This window comes from Pinus tabuliformis, chromosome 2_1 (genome assembly GCF_031772625.1).
Source record: "Pinus tabuliformis cultivar Carrire ecotype Pingquan chromosome 2_1, CPIR1, whole genome shotgun sequence".
NCBI classification, from domain to species: domain Eukaryota; kingdom Viridiplantae; phylum Streptophyta; class Pinopsida; order Pinales; family Pinaceae; genus Pinus; species Pinus tabuliformis.
The window spans coordinates 38,060,193-38,069,404 of NC_142299.1; positions in this window are offsets into that span (position 1 = coordinate 38,060,193).

A 9,212-nucleotide genomic window follows, 5' to 3' on the forward strand; every position below is an offset into this window, starting at 1 on the left:
TATTTCTAAGATGGAAGGTGTCCTTTGTTGAAGCAATGCTTGGTGCATCTTGTAGAACTGAAGAAGCCCTCTTGGAGATATTTGTTGGGGCAGTGTTGAAGGTGAAGAGATTGGTAGGGCTCGTTGAAGAATATATTGTCGTGGAGAATCACTAAACTTATCTTGAAAAGTTAAAGCTAGCAGTTGGACCCTCATAAATACAAGGTTGGTGCCTTGGAAGATAGGGTTGGAGCCCTAAAGGATAGGAGTCCTCAAGAGACTAGGTTGGAACCTGTACCAGAAATAGGGTTGGAGCCGTAGAGGATGGTGCCTCAAAGTGACAAGGTTGGAGCCTTGGGAAGTACAATTCGGTGCTTAGAAAAATACAGGTTGGAGCCTGGGAGATTGAAGATTGGTGTCTTCATCTAGGGCTGGATCCCTACACATTATTGTATTGGACTTATTGTAAAGAAGAGATTAACAAAAGTATTTATTCTTATTTTTCATTTTGTGTTATAATTATTAGTGATCTAACTCGTAAAAATAACAATTGAAAAGAAATACTAATTCACCCCCCTCTCAGTGTTTCCAACAGTTGAAATCAGAGCCAATACCTTCACTCAAAGCCTAACAGTTTGAAGGTTGATCCTTAGAACACAAATGGAAAAGCCAAGGAAGAAAGCCTCCAATCCTTCTAAAGATGTCTCTTCCTCATCTTTGAAAACTGAAGGCAATCAAATTGGGAAAGTTCCATTGTTCATTGGAAACTTTGATATATGGAAGATGAGAATGAGGAATTGATTAATGGCTCAAGCCATTGAAGTCTAGGAATCATTGATTATTGAAAGCATGATGGAAGGAGAATCCAAGGAATATAATAAAAAAGTGATGAAGGCAATCTTGAATGGGATACCAGATGCTATAAAGACCAAAGTGGAGAAATGATCATCGAAAAAAGGTATGTGGGTCAAACTTCAAGATCTTCACTCAAAAGGAGCAATGACCATTACTATTGGTCAATAAAATGATGGAAAGAAAGAAGGAAAACCAGAACCCATTAAGGAAGTTGAAAACAAGAGTGAAGACATCAAGACCAAGGAAGACCTAAAAGTTGAAGAAAATAAATATGACTTCGAAGAAGATATCATGGCAAAGATTGTAGCTTCCCTTGAAGAGATTAGTAGTTTTAAAAAGGAAAATGAAGAGCTTAATAAGAAATTAGAAAATGGTGACCATAGCCTTGACGAGATAAGGAAGGAAATTGACCTATTTAAGCTTTAAGTACAATAAAAAGATAAGGAGATCACCAAGATAAAGTAGGATTGTCATCAAAACAAGAAAAGACATCATGAAGAAGTCAAATCCATGACAAATCAATTGGATGAAGCAAAGAAAAAGGAAGACACTTTGTCAAGATACCTTGAACAAAGACACAAAGACTTGAACAAACTTGAAATGGAAATTATTAAATACAAGGACGAGGTATCCTCCCTTAGATCTCAACTAGAAGAAGAAAAGAAACAAGAAAAAGGAGCCGAGAAGGTGATGGAAGCCTTAACACTCATATAAGGACAAGTCGATGAAGAAGAAAAGGAAAGAAACATCATGACATGCCACCTAGAAGAAAAGTATGATGACATCACCAAATTAAGATCAGAAATCACCTCACTTAAGGCCCAATCATGTGAAGCAACCAAGATGAAGGAAGAAATGAGGATCAACCAAGATGAAGGAAGAAATGGAGATCAATATATCAAAGAAGGATGAAGAATGCAAGAAAATGAAAGAAGAAAGTGATATCCTTAAAAAAGAAGTTGATCATTTGAACAAGAACCTAAAGAGATCTCAAACCCTAGATGACATCCTAAGTCATCAAATATCTCCTCTTGATAAATCAGGTCTTAGCTATGTAGGTGAACCCTCAAGAAAGAATGATGCAAACCCTAATGCTTCAAACAACAAGGATGTGGAGAAACTTGGAAGAAATATTGGTGCCCCCAGTTCTAGCAAAGGCAAGGAGAAGGATCAAGATGACATTGGAAGAAACGCTACTACAAAAATATATGCAGATGGTGTCAAGAATGCGAGAGGATATGGATATGATCAAAGGATCCCAAGACAGAATGACTTTAGAAGTACATCAAGGAAATCTCCATCCTCCAGGTATCAAAGTATATTTTTTGGTTATTTCTATTCTTGTACAAATTTTGGGCACATGGAAAAGGATTGTAGGGCATACCACAAGGACATATATAATGATCCCCGTTAGTCTCCTAGAAGCAACTTTGCAAGAAGAACTAATGCTTCCTCATTCTTGAATAATATGGAATGCTTAAATTTCCATAAAATTGGACATATGGCTCGTGATTGTAACTTGACTTGGGTCCCTAAACAAGCTAAAACTATGACAACCAAGCCAGAGAATAAATTTACACAAGTATGGATAAGGAAACAAATTGGATCTAAAATTGTCTTGAACACTCCAGCCAACAACACATTTTGTTGATTTGATGAAGACATCCTTGGCAAATGTGATATTCCAAGTGTTTGATGATGAGACTCTGCCAAAAAGGAGACCATGCATACAATTAGGGGGAGTGTGTGATTCTTGATCATTCTTGAAAAATCTATCCGTGAAAGGGCCCTATGAAACCCTTAATGTGTCACACATGTGTTAGCACTCAGAATGAACCTCAAGGCTGAGAAGAGGCAATTCCGAGGTAACCACAGACCAAGCTTTTGATCTGGCATCTAGCCCTGCCAGACCAGATAGGGCTCTCTCTTTGCCAACAAAACATGGCTGCGATAACTAAATCTTAGGCTAGATATGAAGTACGGGGATTTGATTGAAATTTGTTGTCTAAAACAGCAAGAGGAGGGATCATTGGGCTATGGAATCGAGGCTAGTTTTTGTCGGCAAACTTGGGGCAAAGTAAGTGCAATGTTCAACCAGATAAAAAGATGTAAATAAGAGAAGGAAAGAGGAGAAATCCCACTGACCTACAGGCATCAATCAAGGGATGGATCTATAGTGATAGCGTTAGAAGAAAAAGAAACATAGGGTTACTCAACAAAGCATCAAACAGAGGATGGATTCTGCAAAGATAACCACTACATTTAACAACAAAATCATTGCGAAAGGAGCATCATGCATGGATGGATTCCTAACACTTCCCTTAGATAATGTTGTAACAAGAATTAGCAAAAAAAACAAAGTATATAAGTGATTTTACAAGGAACACATTCTACACATTAAACACCGTGATGGATCCCAAATCTAAAGTGTAGAAACTGCTCCATCAAAAATAATATTTAGAAAAAGCTTTACACAGTCCAAAGCAGTTTTCCTCTTCGGAAAAATTCAAACCCTTTACACTTTTAAATTCATAAAATATATACAATTAACTCATCCCTGTACTAAGGGAGTTGAGCTCAACCATATCCCTAAAGATAGAAACAGTTACATTAAATTTGGACCAAATTTCTGAAAATAGGGGTCAAAGATGAACTCGTATCTATTGAACCATAACACTTGTTACAAAACTGAAAGAGGTTTTTGTAGATAACGTAATTTTTGAGAAAAACCTCTCTCAAATTTGGAAATGTGTTTCTAGTTGCTCGGAATCTCTGCCACAAAATAATCTCCAAAACAAGAAATCATTAAATATTTAAATCTATAAAAATAGGCTGTAAATATCTAGTCAAATATTCCAATTCACGACACCTGTGAATAAAATAAAAGAGGTTTTTGTTATATGGCTCGTTTTTTACAAAAACCTCCTCGGGTTTCTCAAAATTACTTTCCATATGTTGTAAAATGGCACCGCACTACAATGACTAAAACAGTAAAACAAATGCAAATTTTGTTTTGTTTTAATGTAGGCTTTCAAATATCACTGCATATCTCCCACATAGTAACACCAACACCTATGCATAAACTGAAGGAGGTTTTTGCTGCTTGGTATGTTATTGAAAAAACATTCTTTCACTTTTTTAAAATTCATGTACATTACTTCAAAAACTGATTATGTAGTAAACTTGTCCCTATGTGCAGCAAATGACCTCAAAACATGCATAACCAAGAATCAATCATTCATTTTGATCATATCTTCTGATCCGGGAGCTAGTTTTGGGAGTGTGATATACCGTTGGAAATATATTTTCAAGCTACTTCTGATGGAAATGCTTAGGATATGATTTTCACTAAAGATCATGTGCAAAACATTTCTGAAAACAGACATAGGACATAGTAAGAGCCCATTTTGATCCCTAGTGACAGGCTACGAAGGCCAGAACTAAAATTGGCCTTATTGGGGATGGAAGCTCCTTGGAGGTGTCAAGAACACTGTATACCAAGTGCCTAGCTGATCGGGCCAATATGGTCAAAAACTTACAACCAAACCGAACACTAAAAATCACACACTGCAAACTGTAAACTAGATGTTGAAGGATGTCTATCCAGCAAGCTTATTACACACTTATCCTACACTAATCTACTGCAAAATCACTGAATCAAGTGATACTAAAGTGCCAAATCAACCAATCAAGCAGTTGTTGTAATGATGCGATTGTTTGATGGTGTTTGAACCAGCACATAATTGGAAATTCTACCAACAATATATACACATAATACCTCTGGCTCTTTAAAAGGAAATCCAATTTTTCATTCAACTTAAGAAAATATTCCATATATGCTACTATAGGATCATAAAAACCAGATTCTATCTGCTGGCCCAACTCATTAACATATGCTCTTGGCTGGAGATTTTCACATCCTTGTTGTAAATCAAAACATCCTTCAATCCAACCATCCAAGGGCAGCCTTACCTTTTCTTCTTTGGGAGGAGGGAGAGTTTCCAAGAACTGTTTAGGATCTTGGAAATCATATGATTCAATTTGAACATCCAATAGTTCAATTTCATTTTCTAATATTTCAGCAACTAAACCAAGAAAACAATTTTTACCTTCAGGTGTGAGTCAGTTGGATTTCAAACAACGAAATACTAATGTTGAGAAACTCTAATCAATCTAAAATTTCGCTAACTCATTCCTTAAAGTTAGTAATATTTCCCCAGATAAAGGATTTTCCACATACCCTATCATTGGTGATTACCATCAATGCTCTGAAATCTGGATTCTTTGGCAGTGAAGTCGCTCTGAACTTTGAAGCTCGGGATCTTGAACAATGGAGTCACCAAGTGAATGATTTCAGCCTTCATATGTGTCTGACTATTGTCTACCATCAAAAATTAGATCTACAACTTGAACGATATTTCTCGGAGAATATTTGTCACCTCATTCTCGGCAACGGTGCCAATATGTTAGCACTCAGAATGAACCTCAAGGCTGAGAAGAGGCAATTCCGAGGTAACCACAGACCAAGCTTTTGATCTGGCATCTAGCCCTGCCAGACCAGAGAGGGCTCTCTCTTTGCCAACAAAACGTGGCTACGATAACTGAATCTTAGGCTAGCTATGAAGTACAGGGATTTGATTGAAAGTTGTGGGTCGAAAACAGCAAGAGAAGGGATCATTGGGCTATGGAATCGAGGCTAGTTTCTGCCGGCAAACTTGGGGCAAAGTAAGTGCAATGTTCAGCCAGATAAAAGATGTAAATGAGAGAAGGAAAGAGGAGAAATCCTGCTTCCCTACAGGCATCAATCAAGGGATGGATCTACAATGGCAGCGTTAGAAGAAAAAGAAACACAGGGTTACTCAACAAAGCATCAAATAGAGGATGGATTCTGCAAAGATAACCACTACATTTAACAAAAAAATCATTGTGAAAGGAGCATCATGCGTGGATGGATTCCTAACACTTCCCTTAGATAATGTTGTAACAAGAATTAGCAGAAAAAACAAATTATGTAAGTGATTTTACAAGGAACACATGTTGCACATTAATCACCGTGATGGATCCCAAATCTAAAGGGAAAAAATTGCTCCATCAAAAATAATATTCACAAAAAGCTTTACACAGTCCAAAGCAGCTTTCCTCTGCTAAAAATTCGAACCCTTTAAACTCTTAAATTCATAAAATATATACAATTAGCTCATCCCTGTACTAAGGCAGTTACGCTCAACCATCTCCCTAAAGATAGAAACAGTTACATTAAATTTGGACCGAATTTCTAAAAATAGGGGTCAAAGATGAACTCGTATCTCTTGAACCATAACACCTGTTACAAAAAAGAAAGAGGTTTTTGTAGATAAGTTCATTTTTGAGAAAATATTCTCTCAAATTTTTGAAATTCGTTTCCAGTTGCTCAGAATCTGTGCCACAAAATAATCTCTAAAACAGGAAATCATTAAATATTTAAATCTATAAAAATAGGTTGTAAATATCTAGTCAAATATTCTAATTCACGACACCTGTGAATAAACTGAAAGAGGTTTTTGTTATATGGTTCATTTTTTACAAACGCCTCCTTGGGTTTCTAAAAATTGCTTTCCATATGTTGTAAAATGGTGTCGCACTACAATGAATAAAACAGTAAAACAAATGCAAAATTTGTTTTGTTTTAATGTAGGCTTTCAAATATCACTGCATATCTCCCACATAGTAACACCTATGCATAAACAGAAGGAGGCTTTTGTTACTTGGTATGTGATTGACAAAAACCTCTTTCACTTTTGTAAAATTCATGTCCATTACTTCATAAACTTATTTTGTAGTAAACTTGTCCCTATGTGCAAAAAATGACCTCAAAACATGTATAACCAAGAATCAATCATTCATTTCGATCATATCTTTTGGTCTGGGAGCTAGTTTTGGGAGTGTGATATACTGTTGGAAATATTTTTTCGAGATGCTTCTGATGAACATGCTTAGGATATGATTTTCATTGAAGATCATGTGTAAAACATCTCTGAAAACCAGACATAGTAAGAGCCCATTTTGATCCCTGGTGACAGGCTGCGAAGACTGGCACTAACAACATGGACAATCATCTTTTGATATATCATCTCTTAGGAGAAACTCCATTGAATAACATAATCCTTTACTTATCCTATGGACCATTGTTGAATATGTCTTCCACTTGGTCACAAGGCAAGCAATCTTTCTTGAGCTAGAGGAGTTTATGTTGGCAGGGGGAGTTGGTTCATCACATGAAGAAATGAAAACACATCTATCATGGACTACATTTCCAGAAGTAAGAGCACCTTGACAGGGGGAGAAACATATCTAACATGGTGAACTATCATTGATGAAGAAAATACAATGGGAGCAACATATCAAGAAGCAGCTTGATAGGGGGGATACTTGGGCACCCCATTTTCCATTGATGTCAAAAGGGGAGAGAATGTTGAAGGGCAATAATATTTCCATCAATGACAAAGGGGGAGAATATTGGTCAAGGTTGTAATTGATGTCAATATGGCATTGTTGGAGATGGAAAATATTCTTGCAAACCCTAGGAGAAAACCCTAGTTCATGCCTTAATGATCTAAGTGCATTTATGACAAACCTTTTTGTCGGAATGTAAAGATGCCATAACCTCATAAATGAAGTACTCACTAAGTGATACACTTAATATGCCCTAGAAGTATTATATGCAATTAGTGGCATAATGGAAGGTGACCATGGAGTCCTAATGAAGAAGCCCCTACCCTAATCCATAGTTAGTCATATAATGTCCTTGTTCTTAATGAAGAAACCCTAAATATTTATATCTTGACTCATCCTAAGAGGTCCATTTATGTCATGCCTTGAAGGAACCTTTAATATTAGATGTCCATGATGCCTTTAAATATGTCCTAATCCTAAAATTTTGAAGGCCTAAAATCTATGAGCCCTAGCACTATCCAAAAGATAAAATCCTAAAGCTACCATAAATAAATTAATGATGACAGTTTACAAAAAAATAAATTTATTGATGAAAAATGAACTAATTTAATTGTGAAATTGGCATAATCTTGTGGAGGATTTTTTCCTCTTTCTAACGAGCTCTTACACGCCCCCAAACTCCTCATAGGCTGAGAGAAATTGAATTTTAAAGATGAAAAAATGCATTTATGTCCTAGCTAACTTGAACCGACTTGTGTAGGATGTCATGTCCCCTCATGAGACGTGTCTTTTCATTGGAGGATGAAATCACTATAAATACAAGTCTTAACACTTCATTTCTCATCATCATTTTTGTGGAGATCATTCCAGAACATAACGTAGTAAGCAAATTTCAAAGCATAACGCAGTAAGAAAATTTAAGGACACCAAGAAGGGATTGAAGGATTAATTACTTGGGGTATATCTGATCAGAACCATAGTCCAACATTAAATAAAAACTTGTGACAACATAAAAACTCATGGACTGTCATCTCCACAGCTTGGATTTATTTTACTAGTGTGAAGACTTATGTGGTTCGGATTGGAGGATTGATTTCTGACCTTTTATCATAGCAGTAAGAAAGATACCTACAGGGTTGTGAATCTTTTACAATTGCAGCCTCAGATAATACTTTGGAGGCTTAGACATTCTTGAACAACTACATGTATATTTGTTTTACAGTTTTTGGAAACTTGCATCACTTACAACAATTCGGACCTAGCTCGGATAGATTTGTGAAGAGGCTCGAATTTGCACACATATGGGCTTGGACCTGTGGAGGAGGCTCAGATTTATGGAGAGGTTATACCTCAGTAATTTCATGAACTCTAGCATAAAAGGCTCGGTGCTTGGCAAATCCTTGGCATCCTTTTGAGAGCATCATCTTGAAGCAAGGGTGCAACTGTGGAAGGATTGATTGAACAGGTTTAAGGGGTTGTTTTTAGAAGTGTACTTGCAAACCTACTGAAGACACCATTGAAGAAACGTTATTGAATATTTCTGAGATGGAAGGTGTCATTTGTTGAAGCAATGCTTGGTGCATCTTGTAGAACTAAAGAAGCCCTCTTGGAGATATTTTTTGGGGCAGCCCTTGGTAGCATTTTTGAAGCACCCTCTTGGTGCATCTTAAAGACAATTTTGAAGATATCATTGGAGCACCTATTGAGGAACTTGTGGAGAAATATCATGTTGGGAAAGCATTGTTGGTCTTAGTAAAGTATCTTGTTGAAGGACATTGTGTGCAAACCCATGTTGCAGACTTTTGCAGTGTTAAAGCACTATCAAGGCAAGTGTGTTGAGAAAATATTTTTGGGACAAGCGTTGTTGAATATCCTTTTCTAGAAGTTGTCATTAAAGACATTATTGAAGACCCATGATGAAGCCCTCATCAGGTGACCTTGGAGAA